At 39.7% G+C, this 25201-nt stretch overlaps 1 protein-coding gene across 1 annotated transcript in view; it reads right to left on the bottom strand.

Moving 5' to 3' along the window:
• The window catches only part of LOC109439374 (guanylate-binding protein 2), a 43614-nt gene that overhangs the window by 11580 nt on the left and 6833 nt on the right, over positions 1-25201 (bottom strand).

The raw sequence follows: 25201 nt of genomic DNA, 5'->3' as shown, positions 1-25201 counted from the left end.
AGAACAATTATTTATACACGATTTTTACACTGATACAATACTATTAACATAATCTACACACCTTTTTCTCATTTCACCAACTTTCCCACTAATATCCTTTCCTGATCCACGATCCAATCCAGGATCTCTCCTTGCCGTCATTATGTTTCCTTAGTCTTCTATCATCTTTGACAGTTCCTCATTTTTTATTTTGTCTTTCATGGCCTTGACTTTTTAGAAGAGAACTGGCTGGTCAGTTTGTAGACTATCCCTCAATTTGGGTTTATCTGATGGTTCCTCATAATTAGATTGACAGTATGCATTTTTGGCAAGAATGCCATCAAAGTGATGCTCTGCCAGTCTCAGTGCATTGCATCAAAGGATTTGTGATGTCAATATAACTTACTCTGAGGCCATTATGCTAACTGATCACTTGCGTAAGGGTGTGTCTGTCCGATTCTCCATTGTAAAGTTACTACTTACCTCTTTGTAATTACAAAGTACCATTTGGGGACATATTATCGAGACTATGCAAATATATTCTCATCATACTTTCATATCATTTTAATGCTAATTTTAGCATTCACTGATGACAATTCTTGCTTGTAGCAATTATTACAGTAGTTTTTGCTGATAGATCACTTTGTATTTTCGCCATTCCTTCAACATCTATTAAACTGAGTTCTACTACAAGCAATCGCTGTCCCTCTTCTCCATTTATTTATTTACACATTCAGTTATTTAGTTGTATCAGTATACATTCATAGATATTTATCCCATGGGTTTAATACTCTACTATCATTATTTATTTTGTTGCTTGATTTGCCCCAGATTTATTCATTGAGAGCCCCTTCAGGCTGGCTGATGTGTCTTTTTGGCATGTTCGCATTATAATCTGAGCAATTCCTTACTTTCTGGCACTAGAAAGTATTCTGTCTTGTATTTTCCCTGATTTGGCTCTAGAATCGACCATTTCTCCCAGAAGCCCTGATTTTTCTTTTTTTCGGAAAACAGTACTTAGATACCAAGATATCACACTAGGAGTGTGCATTACTTCTAGGCCTCTCAGGGGCAAAGTTAAGAAATGTCTGTATGTGTACCAGTACCTGTGTACACACATCTATATTTAGTTCTTTATCTACCTATTTCTGTAGACAACCTTGATTCCTCCTGGCATCTCCAATTCCAATCTAACACAACAGGGTTTATTCAAGCTTTTCTCCTTTCTTTATTTTTACTCCTTTCTCTTACTCTGAGAGTCCTGGTTCTTATTATCTATAATAAATTTACTTATTTGCTCAATTCTAGTACACGTGTAGTTTCAAAATTTTTAATTCATATTCTAATTAGAGAACATTATTAGTGTACAGTTCTCCCTGTCTTTGGCCTTATGTATACAGTCAGAACACTGTATGCCAAAGTTTCTTAGGTTAGTTCTTTCCTCCCTTATCCTCTTCAGTGTGGTAAAATTATTCATTTATAATGAAATCGGGTTCATTTGTTACTGTCTATGTTTCATTTCGGCCTCACCCAAGTCTTGGTTGATTTTAAGCATGTATTTATTTTTGAGTATGTGAAACATTACTTGTTTCTGAGTCAGCTTTCCAAAAAGGTATTCTCAGAGAAATGTCACTTCTCTTTCATCTTTCCACCACATTCTCAGTTTACCTTTCTTTCTATTTTTTACTACCCCATTCTCACCCATCTTCTGTAAGTTCCCAACCTACTTAGTTTCTGGTTTATACTTCCTAGATGTCTTTTTCCACAAATGAGAAGATATATGTATGTTTTCTTATTCACATTTCCTAACGTGAATGATCACATGGTATAGGTATTTGGAAATCACTCCATATAGGTTAATAAAAAGCTTTCACATTCTTTTTGGCTGGTGCTTTCTCCATTATGTATATATATCATAGTCATTTCAACAATTCTCCTATGTAAGTGCATTTAAATTGCTTCCAATTAAAAAAAGAAAGTTCAAACAATGCTGCAGTGAATAACTCTGCTAACTTTATTTTCACATTGTAGCTCTTTGATAGATTCCTAGATGTGGTATTGTTGTGTCAAAATAGAAGAACAGATGCTTTTGTTACATATTGCCAAATTCCTTTCTGGAAGAGTATACCAGATTGCAAGCATTCCTACCAGATCATCTTGTATCTCATTTTCCAGAAAATGGAGATTTTTCCTTGTTTCTCACATCTCTGACTTCATTACAAAATTTCCTTTTAAAGCTATTCACCTTCACATTTAGACGTTTAGATTGAACAAATATGACACCTCTGAGCTTAGGTATGTAGCAAAAGGAAGCTTGCATCTGGAGAACGTTGTGTAAAACATATCCATGTACTTTGAAACACAAACACCATTCTAACCCAGGCTGGGCCCTCATTTCTCTCAGTGTGTTCCTGGGCCAGGTCTGGGTCAGATGGAGGGACTCAGATTCCCCAGGGGCTTCTTCCACTCACTGTGCAGGAGGCCCCAGAGCTGTTATGGCCTATCTTGCTTACCCACTCACTGCTTCTTAATCTTTGTTCTGTATCTGTATTCATGTTTTTCACCCAAGATTTGATATCTAAAACCTTATTCTGTTGATTTTTTAACTCAATTTTCTTACCAGATTTTGACCTCTTTGTGTTTTCAGATTGATTCTTTCCTATCTGCACATATCAGCTCACATATTGCTTTTAGTTATTTCAGGTCATGAAGCTACCATTATCTTGTAAGTCAAAGCTTGTTTTTGTCTTTTTTATCTCTCTCTAAACTCTGCTCTATGTATTTATTCACACAATTTTAGGTATGACCAGAGCTTGATGATTTGATAATTTTAATAATTTTATAAAATTAATAGGAGTGAAAAGTCTTCCTTTAGTAATGCCTTCTTTAACTTTAGGTTTTTCAACTTCAGTGTGTCAAGCTCTGTAACTTGAAGTGATCATTATAAAACATTTGTTCTTTTTTTTTTAGATACAAATACAGAGTATAGGCACCCCCATTTTCACTCTTACCCTATAAGAAAGAGCAGTTTGCTCACACTTTAAAGTTGATTACTTCCAACTTGCTCTTGCTGAGGGCTTATGCCTAATAGGGTCCCAGTCATGCCTACCATCTGTCTCCCCATCTCTTCAGGGGAAGATGGCAAAAATAAACAAATAAATAAGTTTTTAATTTTTAAAAAAGTTAAAATAGCTAATATATAATGTTATATTAGTTTTTTTCTATGATTAGTATAGTTAAGGTACAATACATTATTAGTTTTTTTCTATGATTAGGACCGATTTTCTCTTACAACAATGGCCTACAGGGGCTGCTGACACGTGGATAGTCTGTATGATTTTATAACATAACATCTATTTTATAAAATAGAATCATTCTATGACTGACTCAGAAAAAGTGAAAGATAAAAGATTTTATAAGCTCCCGAATTACAATGACTCGTTTTCTCTTTTTACAGATCTCAAGTTGCCTAACTTCTTTTTACCTTGCACTATAGAAGTTTGCAATAAAGAATGGAATGGAGTGTGAGCTTTATTAAGCGGGTTTTATCAAAGATAAAGGTACTTTCAGTGTCAAGAAAGAAATGACAATGTTGAAACTTTCCAGACTCAGTGTAGGCTCTCCCTGTGCTGGAACCTAATTCAACACAGAGCTGGAGAGCAGGCATTGAAAGGACACCCTGCTGCCTGACAACAGCAGAATGTCATCTGAACTGGTGTGCCGGTGATCAGCTGCAGCCCGTTAGAGTTGGAAAGACAGCAGCTTCAATGAGAAAGTGGTACGTGCTTCTCCTCTTCCCTCTTCTGAGTTTCACTGTACTGGTTTCTCTTTCACTGGCAATTTAGCCTTTTACTTTACCCCTCCAGTGTCCTAGAATGTACTGCATTTTCTTCAGAAGCCCAGAGATGAACAAACTCTGCAAGGAAACAGAAACTGAAAGCACTGAGTCCAACGCAGTCACTTAGTGAAGGAATTTCTGAGAGCTTTGCTTGTGAAAAGGTTTGACATGATTTCTCAACTAGAATCATCAAATTTTCATATTAGAACATAGCTCAGAGACAGCTTGCAATCAAGAAAAAAAGGTCAATGGATCAATTTAAATACAGTTGACTCTTGAAGAACATGGGTTTGAACTGCGTGGGTACATCTATGTGCAGAATTACAAAATAAATAAATATACAGTCAGCCTTCTGCATCCCTGGATTTGCATATGCAGATTCAGGAACCGGGGATTGAAATAGTATTTTCCATTTGCAGTTGGGCCTCTGCGGATGCAGAGTGCGGATTTTAGTTATACATGGATTTTCTACTGCGCAGGGAACTGGTGTCCCTAAACCCCACATTGTTCAAGGATTAACTGTAGTGTCACTTATTTCATGTTTGTGGGCCAGTTTGAAACGCATGAGAATGAGAAAACATCGTATAACATTTTTGTAGGTCCAGTTGCCTGGAATGTTAGTCATTCATGATGGACCTGGTTACTTATGTTTAGAGAGAACTGTAAGTTTCCTGAGGGAATAAACGTGTCTTACACGCATGAATTCTCAGTACCTAACCCAGGTCCTGGCACTTAGCACTTAAATAATGAGGACTGCTTCTATTTTTTTGCTCACATGATCCAGACCCAGTGACAACTTCTTTACATAGATAATCCTATTTTATTCTTATTACAACTTGTCGTGCGGGAGACCCTGCTCACTGCACCATTTGTCGTGCGGGGCGGCCTGCGGGGTCTCTGGTCCCGCTCCCCACATAAGAATGCAGGATATGGTGAGGCCAAAAAGGAACACCCATGGAGCCATAGGTAGGGGAGTCATACCACTATGGTCTCACTGGAGGCTGGGTTCACCGGACGTGCGAACTGCTGTCCGTTTTTCTGCCAACCGACCGACGACTCTCCTCCGCTCTCCTCGACTCTCCTCCGCAATCCTCAGCTCTCCTCGGCTCTCCTCGGCAATCCTCGGCTCTCCTTGGCTCTCCTCCGTAGCCGCAGCAGTTATATTAGCGGCCAATTGGCTAACTGGCCACAGCTGACGGCCAACAAGCCCCAGCCGACGGCCATCCACCACCCGAGCCAGCACCCTTCCACGTGAGGCCAAGAGCCTGTAAACTACTTTCTGGGGCTCTGTCCCCACACTCCACCCCTACAGGGTCTCGCCTCACAATCTACGCGACAAGCGTCTTCCGTGAGGGTCCCTGTACCATATTAGCCTACTGACACCTACGGACGAAAAGCAACAGTAGTCTTAGGAACCAACAATGGCAAATTCCTTCCATCTGGGAGGATACATGCTAGCTTTTTGTCCTGGGAAAGGAGGGTCGCTGCCACTGGCACCTTTCCCGGTTTGTGGTACCAGACCTTTATGGCAGTGCTTGGGGTCCCTTGCATAGTTTCAACATGTAACAGAACAGGGGACCCCATAATAGGCCATAGTGAGAGCACATAGTTTCCTCGCAAAATCATCCCGGTATCGGGACCTCTGTATACTACAGTCACTTGAGGTGGCCACTCAGCCACCACCCCTGGCGTCACTTGCAAATCATGAATTGAAGGCACTGCAGCATGCAAGGGTGGCATCACCTTATTTAACTCCTTATAGTCCACAGTCATTCGCCAGGTCCCATCTGGCTTCTTAACAGGCCATACTGGGGAGTTAACGGGACTGTGCGTTGGCCTCACAATATATGCCTTCTCCAATTCCAATATTGTACAACCAATCTCCTCCTGTCCTCCTGGCAGGCGGTACTGTCGCACTGTAACCACACGCCAGGGCTGTGGCAACCCTTGAGAAGGGTGGTGATCATGCCCGCGTGTCATCGCTTTCACCACCCGGATCCGGAGACGGAACTCTCCTACGGACGTCTGTAAGCTGAGGCCATGTAGCACGTCCACCCCTAGAATATAGTCCGGAACGGGGGAGACATAAACCTTGTAGGTACAAGGAGGAAGCCTTCCTATACCTAGTGGTAAGAAAACGGATTTCAGTCACAGTTTTTCCCCCGTAGCCATCAATGCAGATTGCTGGTCCAGGGAACAGTTCTGGGTTCCCATAAACGAGACTGCAGTCGGCGCCAGTGTCAACTAGAGCCAAAACCCTCTGCACATTAGAAGGGGACCAATGTATGGACAGTTCCACGTGGGGCCTCCGGTCCCTGCTCGTCCCCTCTGACCGGGTACCTTGGCCCCACCCCTAATTAAGCTGCAAGGAGTCGGCCTCAAGTGGCTGCATGAAGTCCTGGAGGGACACGGGTCGCGCTTTCCCAGACTCCTCTTTTATGCTTCTCCGGAATTGTTGCTCCGGACGCAACTGTTTCCAAATTTCCAGCAGGAGTGCATTGGGTTGTTGGTCTATTTTCTTCCTATCGACCCCTGCTGCCACGAGATCACGCCACATCTGTGCGCGTGTTACTCTCTGAGGCCCACGACCTCGCCCCTTTACCTTTGGTTTGGGCTTCCAGGTCTCAACTGTGCGGACCTCCTGTCTTAACTTCCTTCGCCTCCGGCTTTCAACATCCCCTAGGGTGGCCATGGCAGTTGTAACTTCATGGATCCATCGCCCTACATATGGTGTAAGAATAGCAACCAAGGATCCAAAAGCACTCGCAGGTGCAGTATCCAAAACCAGATCTCTCATGCTGGCAGTAAAAAGCTCGTCATCTGGGCCCTGCATGTTGAGGTTAAAAATAGCATGTCTCATACCCATTTCACGGATTATTTGCGTAAGTTCTGTATATGACTGCCAGTGACTCACAGTGTCTGACAGCTCGCCAGCCTGTTCCCATACGGTGCGTACCGCAGCTGTGAGCCACGCCATTAGAGAATGGTTGCCCTGGTTGTTGGCCAACCTATGGCAGTTTTGTAACCTTTGTCGAAGGGACGGATGCGCTGTCATGAAGTCTAGCTTTTCCATCTCGCCTGGGGAGCAGAGAATGTTGTCTGCTCCCTCATCCCATAAACGTAATAGCCAAGCTGAGACTGGCTCTCCAGGGCGCTGTCTGTACCGCCTCCCCAGCTCCTGCAACTCAGTGGGAGTGTATGGGGTGTAGGTTGTGAACTCAGTCACAGCTGGGTTGCCGGCAGCAACGCCCCCAGGGCCCAAAGGTTGCTCACGTTTTACCCTTTGCTTCAAGACTGGCCGGGCTTGGGGGTTGGGAGCTACATTGTCTCCACTTGCTTCCTCCGCCTCTGCCTCAGAGTCTCCACCTTGGGGCCCCTGTTCTAACAGGCGGACCTGGGCTTCCAGCGCTTCCAACCGGGACACGTGGTCCGGCACCTGGGCCATTTCATTAAGCCCATTTTCCGTGTTGAGACTCAAGGCCTTGAGGAACATCCAGCCCACGCGGCCGGCTGTAGACTTCTCCTCCGGCAACCGCTCAGCCAGAGCCTGCAGGGCCCTCTCCACACTGGCTGGAGAGCCGTCCATGTCCTCCCACCCCTCCTTGGGGGTCCAACTCCTGAGAACAGTGGCCACCGAACACCATATATTGTGTGGGGGCCACACGTCCTCCTGCCCAGAGTCAGACGCCATTCCTACCTGGTCGGAATCTTGCTCACCGTGCCAGGTGTCTGAGTGGGTGGAGGCCTCCTTGTAAGATGTCCACCACCCTTGGATCCTAAGGCCGCAGCAGATCAACAAAAGGAGGACAACGCCTTCTATGGCCAAGAAGGTGGTGTGCCAGCTGGAGGCTCGAGTCTCCCAGGCAGACCACGCCTGCCGTTCCCGGTGTTGCTCCTCATGGGCCTCCCGAAGCTGGGCTCTCACACGCACAAACCGCTCCACCATGCTTCGGTAGGTTTTGGCCGGCACCATACACTGCTCGCTGCACCATTTGTCATGTGGGGCGGCCTGCTGGATCTCTGGTCCCGCTCCCCACATAAGAATGCAGGATGTGGTGAGGCCAAAAAGGAACACCCACGGAGCCATAGGTAGGGGAGTCATACCACTATGGTCTCACTGGAGGCTGGGTTCACCGGACGTGCGAACTGCTGTCCGTTTTTCTGCCAACCGACCGACTACTCTCCTCCGCTCTCCTCGACTCTCCTCCGCAATCCTCAGCTCTCCTCGGCTCTCCTTGGCTCTCCTCCGTAGCCGCAGCAGTTATATTAGCGGCCAGTTGGCTAACTGGCCACAGCTGACGGCCAACCAACCCCAGCAGACGGTCATCCACCACCCGAGCCAGCACCCCTCCATGTGAGGCCGAGAGCCTGTAAACTACTTTCTGGGGCTCTGTCCCCACACAACTACTTTTACCATCTTGTTACAGAAAGATTTAATAACTTATTAAAATCACAGATACTAAGTAAGATTTGAAGCCAAAAAGTCTTGCTCCAGAATTCATGCTATCAACCACTTCACTTAATACCTCTGTTTGCTGAGTAAACAGCAATGATAATAATGTTTCCTATTTACTGATTGCTTTTTAGTTAACTTCTTACATATTTAAGACTAATAATAATGCTTTCTGATAGGGAGTAATTATTATCCCCATTGTCCAAGGAGGAAAAGGAGAGAGAAGGTAAGAAATATGTCCTTGTAAGATCACTGAGCTACACAAAGCTAGCAAATCATTAAGTGGGATTCAAACTTTAAAAGCTGTTTGATTAAAACCACATATGTTTCTACTTTGCACTGTCTGTGAAAGGAAAAAGATGTTTACTTATCATTTTAATTTATCTTCTTTTCTAACATGTGCATTTATCATTCTACACTTTTCTGTAACAATTGCTTTGATTGTATCCTGCACACTTCAAATGTAATATTTTTATTTTCATTTAGTTCAAAAGATTTTCTATTTCTAGTGTAGTTTCTTAGTTGAACTATGGGTTATTTAGAGATCAGTTTCTTAATTTTTATACTTCTGTTAGATTTTCTAATTACTTTTATTTCTAACATTATTTCGTCTGGTCAGAGAAAATATTGTTTGACTTCCATCCTTTGAATAAGAATTATCTTACTTATTTTATTATATATACCATAGTCAGGGGTTAAGAATAGTCCTGTGTATTTTATATACCTTGCAAATGTTGGATGCAATGTTCTATAGGTATTCATTAGGTCAGTTTCATTGATCGTGTTGCTCAAAATTTTTTCAGCTTTTTTGTTTGTTTGCTCTAGAAATTACTGAGAACATCTGTGGTCAAAACTCCAGCTATGATTTTGTATTTCTCCCCTTTTTTTCAACTTTTTCCCTGTACAAATTTAAAGACACATTATTGACTGTATGTGTACACACACACACACACACACACACGCGCGCGCGAGGTCAGACAATTACATTCTCGAATTCATCCTAGAAAAAATGCTACATAACTCAATGCTGAATATCACTATGGTCACCTTCAAAGTAACCCTCTTGGGAAACTATGCACCAATGCCAGCACCAAGTCCACCCTTCAAAGCAATTTTGGAACTCTTTTTCTGGAACGGCCATCAGAGCTGTCATATTACACTTGATGTCCCGAATGTCATCAAAATGTCTTCCTTTCAATATTTCCTTTATCTTTGGGTAAAGAAAGAATTCATTGGGGGCCAGATGAGGTGAGTAGGGAGGGTGTTCCAATACATTTATTTGTTTACTGGCTAAAGCTCCCTCACAGACAGTGCCGTGCAAACTGGTACATTGTCATGATGTAAGAGCCATGAATTGTTGGCAAAAAGTTTAGGTCGTCTAACTTTTTCACACAGCCTTTCAGCACTTCCAAATAGTAAACTTGGTTAACTGTTTGTCCAGTTGGTGCAAATTCATCATGAATAATCCTTCTGATATCAAAAAAAGGTTAGCAACATCGTTGCAACAAGGTCACGAACTTAATTGGCAGACCTCGTGTGTGTGTGTGTGTGTGTGTGTGTGTGTGTGTGTGTAATATAGATACATATTTATTTAAATATATATTTAAATTTAACACTATGTATATTTATTTAAGTATGTATATTTAAATTTAACACAATTTTAATAATTGTGTATTTTAGGCAAATTGAAGCGTCTATCATTATGAAATTACTTACTATTTTTATCTCTAGTAATCCTTTTGGCCTTAACGTTTATTTGTCTGATATTCATATAGCAGCTCCAGCTTTCTTTTGGTAAGTATTTATATGATACATCTTTTTGCTGTTCTTTTATTTTTATACACCATAGAATTTTATTTTACCTTTTTCTCAAGTCAAATAATGTTGGTATTTTTGGAGCATTTAGAACAACACTGTCTGGTAGAAATATAATACATGACACACATATAATTTTAAATTTTCAAGTAGCAACATCAAGAAAATAAAGAGAAACAGGTGAAATAAATTTAAATAATGTATTTTATTTAACCCAATAGGTTCCATAGTATTATTTCAACACGTAATTAATATAAAAAGCTATTAATGAGAAATTTTACACTTTTTTGTTTTTGTTTTACTAAGCCTACAAAATCTGATGCGTATTCCACACTTACAGCACATCTCAATTTGACTAGCCTCATTTCAAGTCTTCTGTAGCCAAATATGGCTAGTGGCCACCATATTGGATAGTGCAGATTTGGAACATTTATGTTGCATCTAAATTTGGATTTAAGTATACTATGTACTTATGTGCTTTGTGTTTGTTCCCCCTATTCTGCTTCTTCTTTTCTCCTTTGATCCCTCTTTTGGACAAATTATGATTTTTAATCATTCCATCCACTTTCTTCATCCATTGTCTGAAAGTTATTTACTCTGGTTCAATTCATCTTGTGGTTACTGTGGGAATAATATTGTTCATACTTTGGACTCATCAAAATTAGTCTGTACATTTCTCCTCCTTTGAGAGAATGCAAAGATCTTAGATATTTTGCTCTGTTTAACCCTTTCTCAACTTATGTGTTCTTGTTATCCTGCTCTTTCATTCTCTAGATATTTTAAATTCCGTGAACAATATTATTATTGTTTTAAATATTGAATGTTCCTTTAGCTTTTCAAAATTTATATTTTCATGCATATTTATTCCTTTCTTTTTTCTTCATTCCATTCTCCATCTCTGAGTTTTCATATAGGATTATAGATACAAATAAATATAAATATAATATAAATTTGAATAAAAATGATCTTCACCTTAAATGGAAACTACTCTTTAGTTGAAGAGAGAGTTACACATAAACTACTAAATGGTAGGATTGAAATCAGTGGGAACAAAAAGGGTAAGTATGAACTAAACAAATTTTAATGCTAAAGCTGTGTTGGATGCCCATGTAAAATATTATCCAGTATTATTCCCAAATCTAGGAGCAGGAGGGCCAGTCAGGGATCACTTAGAACTGTTTTAAGAAGAAATTTTTATCTTTGAAATAAATGGTCCAGGGTTAATCAGATATCCATAGGAAAAACAAGAAAATGACTCCTGCCTTATATCATACACAAAAAGCAATTCCAGAAGGATTGTAGAATTAAATGTAAAAAGGGAAACAAATAAAGACTCCAGAAAATAATATGGAAGAATATTTTCAAGTATTTGAAGATAGGAAACAATTTTTTAGGACACAAAATATACTAAACACAACTGGAAAGACTGTTAGATTTGGCTACATTAAAATTAAGATATTTTGTTTATCAAAAGACACCATTAATGGAGCAAAAATGCAAGCCACATATGTGAGAAGACGAATACAAATGATAAATGATCCATATACAGAATATATAAATAACTTCTACAAAGACAGAATGCTCAATAGAAAAATAGGTTAACAACATAGGCACTTCAAAAACAAGATATCCAAATAACTATAAACATTAGAAAAAGGTGTAAGGTAAATCATGACAGAAACACTAATTAACATCGCTATGATATTGTAGTACACACCACCCAAAATGGCTTAAATTAACGATACTGATAATTCCAAATGTTGATATTTTACCCACTTAGGGTTGTGTTCATTTTGTGGTATTCCATCTATTGTGTACATTTAATCTGAGCCATTTTCTGTTCCTATATTATACATATATTAATTTTTTTTTAATCTTCTTGAGAAGGTTTTACATTAATAAAAAGACCAGTTGGGGTCTGTAATTATAAACGTATTCTCCCCAAACCAAAGAAAAACGAAATGAACACATCCTGTACTGTTTCTTCTTCAATGCCACGGTCATCTGTAAGTATTTGGACTCTTTTGTGAAATAATTGCGAAATTTAAAGCCTGACCCAAAATTAAGATTCTTACCCACACTTTCAGGAAAAAAGACTCAGATCCTAAAATAACTAGTCAATGTGTCAACAGAATTCAGGAAAATTTTAAACACTAAGCTGAAAGAAATTGGGCAAGGATGCACCAATTCTGCCTGTCTCTCTTCTTGCCTTCCCCGACACAGTCTGTGTGATAGATATTTTGTCAACAATAAGGTCTACAGTTCATCCCCATCTTTTTCATGAATGTGAAATTCTGTTGTCAATTTCAGGACAAATTTTGAAACTTCATTTCTGTTAATAAAGTGAGACTGAAAGTGAAAGTAAGGCAGGGCTACATAGGATTAATACTAAGAAATCAACTGTTCTTTCTTTGAACCAATAAAGTTTATCATTTATTTCAGGTAACTGAAAAATAATTCCAGGGACAATTGAAACTTCTTGTGAATTGTGTGCAATGTAGGGGTAAATAAAGCTTTTTTCTGCTTATAAATTGAAAAAGCCCATTTCCCTACCCCCTTTTAGAGTGTCTCTTTCGAAACAATGAACCAGTCAGTGTCTTTTCTCTAAACCCCTGAATGTAAATAAAACTCTCCAAGGACTAAATGAAACCATTGCAGCTTTACAATCCAGAGATATCTCCAAGTGTCTGGTCTTACTCCCTTTTGTAATATATGGAAACACCCAGAAAGCTAGAGCTCCAGGCTTCCTGACACCTTGGATATCAATGATTCAAGGAAACATGTTAGATAATGGCTATAAACTGTGCAAAAGAATTTTATCTACTTGGATATATAAATAGTGAAATTTCATCCTTACTTTCTAATCACTTTCAGTCTACCTGCATGCATGTACTTGGCTCTGCATACTCGATCATACAAGTTTTCCTTCTTTTCTACATGGTTATGGAGAGGACATTCTTTGTTGGTAAAACTTTTAATTCACCAACTATGTGAAACAACTGAATTTGCTGCTTTCCCTCCAAACCCCTTTCCAGATGAACTAAAGTTATTACCTGTAGATAAATTTGGACATGTTAGTTGTGAATGGTTCAATTTATGGTATATATGAAAGTATTCTATTTATAAAAAGCTTACAAATCAATAATTACTATATAAAAGCCTAGAAGCACATATACTCCTACTCTATCACTGAAGCGTTTCCTTAAAAAATACATATTGTGAGAACTATTTGTAATCCAGCTAACAGGTGAGAAGATAGCATCAGTGAAGCAGGTATAGACAAAGTTGAGAAAATAAGGAAAGAACTTTAGAAATGTCCACACTGCGGACTTCTTAGTGTATCAAAATGCCATGCAAGAGTGGTTGTGAACCATCCTTCCAAAAAGTTGTTAAAAAGTTACTTGAAATAGATCTTTTCTTCCATCAATAATTCAATGGACCTAGAGGGTATTATGCTAAGTGAAATAAGTCAGACAGAGAAAACCAATGCCATATGATTTCACTTATATGTGGAATCTAAAAAACAAAATAAATGAACAAACAAAAACAGAAACAAACTCATAGATACAGAGAAGAAATTGATGGTTGCCAGATGGGATGGGCTTTAGGGGGTTGGGTGAAAATGATACATAGGTTTTACAACATTAAAAGGGATTAAGAAACACTGATTGGCAGTTACAAAATAGTCATAAGGATGTAAAGTATAGCATAGTGAATATAGTGAATAATGTTTTAAAAACTATGTATGGTACCAGGTCCGTATTAATTGAGGGGATCACTTCGTAAATTATATAAATGTCTAACTACCATGCTGTACACCTGAAACTAATATAAAATAATATTGAATGTGAACTGTAATTGAAAAATAAATAACTAAATAAATAAAATTACAAAAAAGTCAATAATTGGGAGTGACATCATAGGAATGGCGGCAGCGGGGTTCATTTTTTAAGTTCTTCTCCGGATCTTATCACAAACGGGACATATAACCCATCAAAGGACTCTCTGCTCATCACGCAGAACAGCTAAGAGACTCGTGCAAGGATTACTTGCAGGAGGGCAAATTGGGCGAGCATGGGAAGAGGGAAGGGAGCGGAGTGGAGACCCAGCCCACATCTGCGGCTGTGGAAACGTGCCCGCATCTACAGCTGCAGAGACACAGGGGATTGCAGAACGGAACAGAAAACACAAAAACCAGGAGGTGGGCTCTTTCCCTGCATCCCACAGCTGATCTCTCCCGCCCAGGGGCCAGCATATCCAGCATTTGAGGCAATAACTTCAGCTGATATCCCCAGTTGGGCCCTAGGTCGGACAAAGGACACAAACGCCATACCTAGGCCCCTCCCCATCACTCCTCCAATCCTACCCCTGCCATTCCAGAGACTTAAACTGGCCCCTGAACTGAGGAGTAGTGTCAGATTACAGAGGAGCCTTAGTGCTCAGACTCTGGGAAGATTGGCAGGCAGCTCTGAACCAGGGAAGAGGCTAGGAAGAGTGTGATTTTTGCTGGGCTAGGAGACAAGAGACTCCTCCACCCCCAGCCACCACCTTTTCTGGCCTGCGGGAAGAGTGTGACACGACTGGGCTGGGAGAAAGAAGACACCTCCATCCCCAGCCCCCACCCTTTCTGGCCTGCCTAGGGCAGGGCAATTACAACTGCAGAGGCACTCCCAAGGATCAGCAGTAAGGGGCAGACACAGCTCCCGGCTTTCAGCAGCTCAGAAATCTCCCGCCCACCACACACACACACACACACACACACACACACACACACACACGGAAGAAGTGCCCTAAGACTTAGGAGAACTGGACACAGGGCTGGTGGTGCTACTCTCACTGTGCATATGTGCAGGCAAGGGCAGAAACTGCTCTGACTTTGTAAAAACTACCGTCCAGACCCCTCAGCCCTACGCATCTAAATCTGCAGTCCCAACATCACTCTGGGAACCAGGTGACGGGCTCTGCCTGCACAATACGCAGGGGACTCTTTGGTACAGCAGAGGACAACCTGGAGACTACTTGATGGCTTAAACCAAGAGTGGCGCTGCTTTTTCTTTCGATTTGTTTTGTTTTGTCTTTATATCTTTGCCTGTGTTGAGTGGGGGTTGTTGGTTGTTTTTACATGTGAATGTATTTGATTTTTTCTTTGTTGTTGTTGTTGTTACTGTGCTTGGTGATTTGCTTTGTTCTAAAATTGCCCTACCAGGGCCCAGCTTAAGAGGAACAAGATTCAACATACCCAGAGGCCAACTCCAGACCAAACCAGAGTACTACCTGGTACCTTTAAGTGACACACCCAGAGGGAATTCTCTACAGGCACAAGAGCCCATAGAGGACAACCCACATTTAAGCGGTCAACCCTCACGTAGCAGAACACCCTGCGGTTGGCAGAGCCAAGTCTCACAACTAGTCAGCCTAGGAGTTAACCCCACCTACTCACAAGCGAAAAGCAATTAAAGATCTTCTTTAACAGGACAATATACACAACATAAGAGTCACCTTTGGAGAACACGCAGAGGAGAAGAACGAAGTAGTGCAAGTCAAATATAAAGGACACATACTATATAAAATAACCCAGCAAGAACTAAGAACTCTAGGGGATCTACCTAATATATCAAAGCAAACACAGAGAGTCAGCCAGAATGTGAAAAAAAAAGAAACATGTCCCAAATAAAAGTACAGAAGAAACCTCCAGAAATGGAACCAAATGAAACACATCAGAGACAGTAACCAGCCTATCAGAGACAGAGTTCAGAACACTGATGATAAGAATGTTTAAGTAGCTTAGAGACGACATCAACAAGGATGTAGAAATCATAACGAACAACCAGTTAAAACTAAAGAACACAATTACCAAATAAAGAACTCACTTGAAGGAATTAACAGCAGGTTAGATGAAGCAGAGGATCGAATCAGTGACTTAGAAGACAAGTTAGCAGAGATCACCCAAACAGAACAACAGAAAGAAAAAAGAATAAAAAACAATGAAGATGGTTTAAGAGACCTATGGGATAACATCAAGTGCAACAACATGCGCATCATATGAATACCAGAAGGTGAAGAGAGGAAGCAAGGGATTGAGAACATATTTGAAGTAATAATGTTTGAAAACTTCCCTTACCTGATGAAGGAAACCAACATACAAGCCCAGGAAGTGCAGAGAGTTCCAACCAGGATAAACCCAAACAGGTCCAAACCAAGACACATTACAGTTAAAATGGCAAAGGTTAAAGACAAAGAGAGAATCCTAAAAGCAGCAAGAGAAAGACAGAGGGTTACATACAAGGGAACTCCCATAAGACTATCAAATGACTTTTCTACAGAAACATTGAAGGCCAGGAGGGAGTGGCAGGAGATACTCAAAGTGATGGAAAACAAAGGCCTACAACCTAGCTTGCTTTATCCAGCAAGGCTATCATTTAAAGTTGATGGAGTGATAAAGAGCTTCCCAGAAAAGAATAAGCTAAAGGAATTTATTACCACCAAGCCAGCATTGCAAGAAATACTAAAAGGACTTCTGTAAATAGAAGAAAGATGAAAACAATCTAACTACAAATTTAAAAATGGCAATAACTATGTACCTATCAATAATCACTTTAAATGTAAATGGATTAAATGCTCCAATCAAGAGACATAGGGTGGCTGAGTGGATAAGAAAGCAAGACCCTTGTATATGCTGTATACAAGAGACTCACCTCAGATCAAAAGACACACACAGGCTGAAAGTGAAGGGTTGGAGTAAGATATTTCATGCAAATGGAAATGAGAAAAAAGCTGGAGTTGCAATACTTATATCTGACAAAATAGACTTTAAAATGAAGAAAATATTAAAAGACAAAGATGGGCACTATATAATAATAAAGGGATTGATCCGACAAGAGGACATACCCTGGTAAACATCTATGCACCCAACATAGGAGCACCTAAATATATAAAACAGATATTGACTGACATAAAGACAGAGATCAACAGTAACACTATCATAGTAGGGGACTTCAACACACCTCTGACAACAAGGGACAGGTCTTCCAGACAGAAAATCAATATGGAAACAACAGCCTTAAATGATATATTGGACCACTTGGATTTAATCGATATTTTCAGAGCATTTCACCCCAATGCTGCAGAATACACGTTCTTCTCAAGCGCACATGGAACATTTTCCAAGATAGACCATATGTTAGGCCACAAAACAAGTCTTGATAAATTTAAGAAAATTGAAATCATACCAATTGTCTTCTCTGACCACAGTGCTATGAAATTAGAAATGAACTACAGGAAAAAAACTGGAAGACACACAAATTCATGGAGGCTGAATAACATGTTACTAAATAATGAATGGGTCAAGCAGGAGATCAAGGAAGAAATAAAAAGATATCTCGAGACAAACAAAAATGAAAACACGACGACCCCAAATCTATGGGATGCCACGAAAGCAGTCCTAAGAGGGAAATTCATAGCATTGCAGGCCTACCTAAAGAAACAAGAAACATCACTAATCAACGGTTTATCTTCACACTTAAGGGATCTGGAAAAAGAATAGCAAAATAAGCCCAAAGAGAGTACAAGGAAGGAGATAATAAAGATCAGAGCGGAAATAAATGAAATAGAAACCAGAAAAACAATACAAAAGATCAATGAATCCAAGAGTTGGTTCTTAGAGAAGATAAACAAAATTCACAAAACTTTAGCCAGACTCATTAAAAAAGAGAGAGAGAGGACCCAAATTAATGAAATCAGAAATGAAAGAGGAGAAGTGACATCAGACACCGCAGAAATACAAAACATTTTAAGAAATTACTATGAGCAACTATATGCCAACAAATTTGACAATCTGGAAGAAATGGACAATTTTCTAGAGGCATACAACCTTCCAAGGCTAACTCAAGAAGAAACCGAAAACCTGAATAGACTGATTACCGCCAGGGAAATTGAATCAGTAATCAACAATCTCCCAACAAACAAAAGCCCTGGACCAGATGGCTTTACAGGTGAGTTTTTACAAAACGTTCAAAAAAGAATTATCACCTATTCTCCTCAAGCTCTTCCAAAAATCCAGAAGGAGGGAAGACTCCCAAACACTTTTTACGAAGCCGCTATCACCCTGATCCCCAAATCAGACAAAGACACCACAAAAAAAGAAAACTACAGGCCGATATCGCTAATGAACATAGATATGAAAATCCTCAACAAAGTATTAGCGAATAGAATTCAGCAATACATTAAAAAGATCATACACCATGATCAAGTGGGATTCATCACTGGTATGCAAGGGTGGTTCAACATCCGCAAATCAATTAATGTGATACACCACATTAATAAAATGAAAAATAAAAATCACATGATCATATCAATAGATGCAGAAAAAGCATTTGATAAAATCTAGCAGCCATTTATGATAAAAACCCTTAAGAAAGCGGGACTAGAGGGATCATATCTCAACATAATAAAGGCCATACATGATAAACCCACAGCTAACATCATACTCAATGGGGAAAAGCTAAAACCATTCCCATTAAGATCAGGAACAAGGCAAGGTTGACCACTTTCTCCACTTCTATTCAACATAGTGCTGGAAGTTCTAGCCACAGCAATCAGACAAGGAAAAGAAATAAAAGGCATCCAAATCGGTAAGGAGGAAGCAAAATTGTCATTATATGCAGATGATATGATACTATATATAGAGAACCCTAAAGACTCCACCAAGAAACTATTAGAGCTGATAGATGAATTTAGTAAAGTAGCAGGATACAAAATTAATATTCAGAAATCAGTTGCATTTGTATATACCAATAATAAAACATCAGAAGGAGAAATTAAAAAAGAAATCCCATTTAAAATTGCTCCAAAGACTATAAAATACCTGGGAGTATATTTAACCAAAGAAGTAAAAGATCTGTACTCAGAAAATTATAAGATACTGAAGAAAGAAATGAAAGAAGATACAAATAGATGGAAACACATACCATGTTCATGGATTGGAAGAATTAATATAGTTAAAATGTCCATACTGCCTAAGGCAATATACATATTCAACGCAATTCCTATCAAATTACCAACGACGTTTTTTCACAGAAATAAAACATATAATCCTAAAATTTATATGGAACCATAAAAGACCCCGGATACCCTCAGCAATCTTGAGAAATAAGAACAAAGTGGGAGTTATAACAATACCTGACATCAAATTATACTACAAGGCTATAGTAATCAAAACAGAATGGTACTGGCATAAAAACAGACACATATATCAATGGAACAGAATAGAAAGTCCAGAAATAAGTCCATGCCTATATGGCCATTTAATCTACGACAATGGAAGCAAGACTGTACGGTAGGGTAAAGACGGTCTATTCAATAAATTGTGCTGGGAAACCTGGACAGACACATGCAAAAAAATGAAGCTGGACCACCTCCTTACACCATATGCAAAAATAAATTCAAAATGGCTTAAAGACTTAAATGTAAGATCTGAAACCATAAAATTCCTAGAAGAAAATATAGGAAAAAACTTCACAGACTTTACCCTGAGTAAGATTTTTACTGATATATCCCCTCATGCGAAGGAAGTAAGAGAAAAAATAAACATGTGGAATTACATCAAACTAAAAAGTTTTTTCAAAGGAAACCATCAATAAAACAAAAAGGGATCCTACTGAATGGGAAAAGATATTTGCCAGTGATATATCTGATAAGGGGTTAACATCACATATTTATAAAAAAACTCACTCAGTTCAACTCCAAAAAACAAACAACCCAATTAAAAAATGGGCAGATGACATGAAGAGACATTTTTCTAAAAAGGACATACAGATGGCAAACAGACATATGAAGAAATGCTCAACCTCACTAACCATCAGAGAAATGCAAATAAAAACCACAATGAGATGCCATCACACCCCAGTCAAAATGGCTATCATCAATAAATCAACAAACAACAAGTGCTGACATGGATGTGGAGAAAAGGGAACGCTTGTGCACTGTTGGTGGGATTGCAGATTGGTGCAGCCACTATGGAAAACTGTATGGAGTTATCTCAAAAATCTGAAAATGGAACTACCTTATGACCCAGCAATTCCACTCCTAGGTATCTATCTGGAGAAATCCAAAATTCCAATTCAAAAATCTTTATTCACTCCTATATTTATTGCAGCACTATACACAATAGCCAAGACATGGAAACAACAGAAATGCCCATCGGTAGATGACTGGATTAAGAAACTGTGGTGCATTTATACAATAGAGTATTACACAGCCATAAAGAAGAAAGAAATCTCACCATTTGAGACAACATGGTTGGACCTAGAAAACATTATGTTAAGTGAAATAAGTCAGACAGAGAAAGACAAATACCATATGATCTCACTTATATGCGGAATCTAAAGAAAAGAATAAGTGAATGAACTAATCAGAAACAGTTTTGGAGACATAGAGCAAAAACTGAGGGTTGCTAGATGGACGGGGGGGTGGGGATAAGGGGGAAGGTGAGCGGATTAGAAAACAGTCGGTAGGATTTCCGGAAAAATAGCGGCGTGAGGTGAGCCTCTGTAAAGCTCCCCTGGAATTTACAAAGAATCGAACAACAAAAACTCCACAAAGGACTTCCTGCACAGCAGACAGGCAAGACGAAGAGGCCCACTACTGACTGAAATCACCTACAGGTGGGAGATTCGCACGAGTGGAGGGAGGAGGAAAGGGGGAAGTGGGCGGAGACGGAGCTGCGCGGGTGCAGGAAGCAGACCTAGCTCAGTGCGCCAAGCTCGCTGCTTCCCGGAACTACGGCAGCTGCGAGTGAGGGAAGAACTCGGACTGCTAGGGCTCCGCCAGGGCTCCACAGGGCTGAGGGGACAGCATATAACACGGCTGAACCCAACGCTCACGGCAAAGACCTCGGAGAAAAGACTGAGGGAAAAAGGCTGAAAACGGTGGTTTAAGCCCGCACTGCCGAGCAGAGAATGGAAGCCTTAGGCACTGAGACTAGCCGCCCCCTCCCTCTCCTCCCAGAGCTCGCCCTGCCCCCACCTGCCCGGTGCTAGAAGCAAAACAGTAGCAGTGTCAGATCAAAACAACAGAAAATTTGCTGTTTTGAGAACTGTGGACCGCAGACACAAATTCACAGCCCAACTAGTTCCGGCAAAGGAGAGGGAGCTGTGGAAGCAGGACCGGTTGTGGTGGTGGTCGCCGCCATTGCTCTGGGCCACCTCTCACAACTCACCCCGCCCCTGGCCCCACCTACCTGGGCAGATGCCTGCAGGAGTAAACAGAACTGCTGAAACATACGGGCTCTGAATCAGGAGCTGGAAGAGCTTTGGAACATCAAAAGCTCTCCGCATACCCACAAGGACACTGCGCCCTGTGACCTAGATGAACTATTAACAAAGGAGAAGCCCGTCTCCCAGGGAGTCCTCCCATTGTGTGAGAAGCTGGAATAGTGCAGAGAAAACATAGCACTACCATGTGGGAGAAGAAAAATAAGCTTCAGTTGGAGAAAAAAATAAAACATTCTACCAACAAGTACTGGAGAACAAAAGAAAGACCTCTTCCTATCAACCTGTTGCAGAAGTGACTCCTGTAGATGTCTAGGAAGAGAAATAGTAAACCAGTAATCGCCATGAATAACCAAGGCAACAAGATAGCTCAGAAAGAAAGTGAAAAATCTCCAGAGAAGGCACTTAAAGATACAGAAATATGTGACTTAAATGACAGAGAATTCAAGATTGCAGTTCTGAAAAAACTCAACGAGATACAAGAAAACACAGATAGGCAGTTAAATGAACTCAGAAACACAATCAAAGAACAGCATGAGCATTTTATGAAAGAGATTGAAATTTTAAAAAAGAACCAAATAGAATTTCTGGAGATTAAGAACTCAATAGAAGAAATTAAGAATGAAATAACCAGCTTAGGTAGTAGAGTTGACCAGATGGAGGAAAGAATCAGTGACATCGAAGACAGAAACCTGGAAATGACACAGATAGAAGAAGAAAGAGACTTGAGACTTAAAAGAAATGAAAGAACTCTACAAGAACTTTCTGACTCCATCAGAAAGAGCAATATAAGAATAATGGGCATACCAGAAGGAGAAGAAAGAGAGAAGGGAACAGAGAATATATTCAAACAAATTGTCAATGAGAACTTCCCAAATTTGTGGACAGAACTGGACCCTCGAATCCAAGAAGCAAATAGAACACCTAGTTACCTCAATCCCAACAGGCCTTCTCCAAGGCACATTGTATTGAAGCTGTCTAAAATCAACGACAAAGAAAGAATCCTCAAGGCAGCCAGGGAAAAGACGGTAACTTACAAAGGAAAGCCCATTAGATTATCAGCAGATTTTTCAGCAGAAACTCTACAAGCCAGGAGGGAGTGGAACCAAATATTCAAACTATTGAAAGAGAGAAATCATGAGCCAAGAATAATATATCCAGCAAAGATATCCTTTAGATATGAAGGAGGAATAAAGACCTTTCCAGACATACAGAAGCTGAGGGAATTCTCTAATACACGACCTGCACTACAAGAAATACTAAAGGAGGCTATTCGACCACCATCAACAGGGACAATTTGTGGCAACCAAAACTCAAAAAGGGGGAGAGTAAAGGCCTGAACCGGAATACGGGAATGGAGAAAGGAAATGTGCTGAAGAAAATGGAATACTCTAAATATCAAACTTTCTTTTACATAAACTTAAAGGTAACCACTCAAAATAAATCCAGAACTGAAATATATACTGAAATAAAAGAAGAAACAGAGGGAAACATCATAGAATACCACCACACAGAAATAATAGACAACAACAAAAAGGCAAAGAAACAATGGAGACACAGCCTTACCGGAAAACTAAAGATAGAATGACAGGAAAGCCTCACATATCAATAATCACCCTCAATGTAAATGGACTGAACTCACCATTAAAAATCACAGAATAGCAGATTGGATCAAAAAACTAAACCCAACCATTTGTTGTCTCCAAGAGACACATCTCAGCTACAAGGACTAGCAGAGATTCAAAGTGAAAGGGTGGAAAGTGACATTCATGGCAAATGGTACCCAGAGAAAATCAGGTGAAGCCATAATGATATCAGATGAAACAGACTTCAGGGTGAAAAAGATAATAAGAGACAAAGATGGACATTTCATAATGGTGAAGGGGACTGTACAACAAGAAGACATAACAGTCATCAATATTTATGCCCCCAATCAGGGAGGACTGAAATACACCAAGCAACTACTAACAGAACTAAAGGGAGAAATTGACCAAAACACAATTATACTAGGGGACTTAAATACATCATTGACAGCTATGGATAGATCATCCAAACAGAAAATAAATAACGAAATAGCAGCCCTAAATGACACATTAGATGAAATGGACATAATTGACATTTATAGAGCACTTCATCCTAAAACATCAGACTATACATTCTTTTCTAGTGTACATGGAACATTCTCAAGGATAGACCATATATTGGGACATAAAATCAGTCTCAACAAATTTAAGAAGATTGAAATCATACCATGCATATTCTCTGATCACAAGGCTTTGAAATTGGATATCAACTGTAAAAAGAAAGCGGAAAAACACAAATACATGGAGATTAAACAACATACTTTTAAAGAAGGACTGGGTCAAAGAAGAAATTAGAGGAGAGATCAAAAGATACATAGAAACAAATGACAATGAAAATACATCCTACCAAAATTTTTGGGATGCAGCGAAAGCAGTTTTAAGAGGGAAATTTATCTCATTACAGGCCTATCTCAAGAAACAAGAAAACTCCCAAATAAATAACCTCATGTTACACCTTAAAGAACTAGAAAAAGAAGAACAAGTAAAACCCAAGGTCAGCAGAAGAAAGGAAATAACAAAAATTAGAGCAGAACTAAATGAAATAGAGAACAAAAAGACAATAGAAAAAATTAATGTGACAAAGAGCTGGTTCTTTGAAAAGATTAACAAAATTGACAAACCTATGGCTAGACTTACTAAGATAAAAAGAGAGAAGACACTAATTAACAAAATCAGAGACGTATAAGGGGAAGTTATCACGGACAACACAGAAATACAAAGGATCATCCAAGAATACTATGAAGGACTATATGCCACCAAATTCAACAACCTAGAAGAAATGGACAAGTTCTTAGAAACATATAGCCTTCCAAGGCTGAACCATGAAGAACTGGAAAATCTAAACAGACCGATCACCGGTAATGAAATTGAATCAGTCATCCAAAACCTTCCCAAAAGCAAAAGTCCGGGACCAGATGGCTTCACTAGTGAATTCTACCAAACCTTCAAAGAGGATCTAATACCAATCCTGCTCAAACTCTTCCAAAAAATTGAAGAAGAGACAGTACTCCCTAACTCATTTTATGAGGCCAACATCACCTTATACCAAAACCTGGTAAGGAAAGCACAAAAACAGAAAACTACAGACCAGTATTTCTGAGGAATACTGATGCAAAAATCCTAAATAAAATTCTAGCAAATCGAATACAGCAATGCATTAAAAAGATTATTCATCACGACCAAGTGGGGTTCATCCCCGGGGCACAAGGATGGTTCAACATACGAAAATCCATCAATGTGATACATCACATAAACAAAATAAAGGACAAAAATCATATGATTATATCAATTGATGCAGAAAAAGCATTTGACAAGATACAACATCCATTTATGATTAAAACACTTAATAAAATGGGTATAGAAGGAAAATACCTTAACATAATAAAGGCCATATATGACAAGCCCTCTGCTAATCTCATAATTAATGGAGAAAAACTGAAGCCCTTTGCTCTACGTTCAGGAACACGACAGGGATGTCCCCTATCACCTCTGCTTTTCAACATAGTGTTGGAAGTCCTTGCCAGAGCAATCAGGCAAGAGAAAGAAATAAAAGGCATCCAAATTGGGAATGAAGAAGTTAAATTATCACTCTTTGCAGATGACATGATGCTATATATAGAAAACCCTAAAGACTCCACCAAAAAGCTATTAGAAACAGTAAAGTTGCTGGCTGCAAAATCAATGCACAAAAGTCCATTGCCTTCCTATATACTAACAATGAAATCTCAGAAAAAGAAATACAAAAAACAATTCCTTTTGCAATTGC

This window comes from Rhinolophus sinicus, linkage group LG06, assembly GCF_036562045.2.
Source record: "Rhinolophus sinicus isolate RSC01 linkage group LG06, ASM3656204v1, whole genome shotgun sequence".
In the NCBI taxonomy this organism is placed as follows: domain Eukaryota; kingdom Metazoa; phylum Chordata; class Mammalia; order Chiroptera; family Rhinolophidae; genus Rhinolophus; species Rhinolophus sinicus.
Note: the sequence above shows the minus strand (reverse complement) of the source record. Positions and strands in the feature narration are given on the sequence as shown.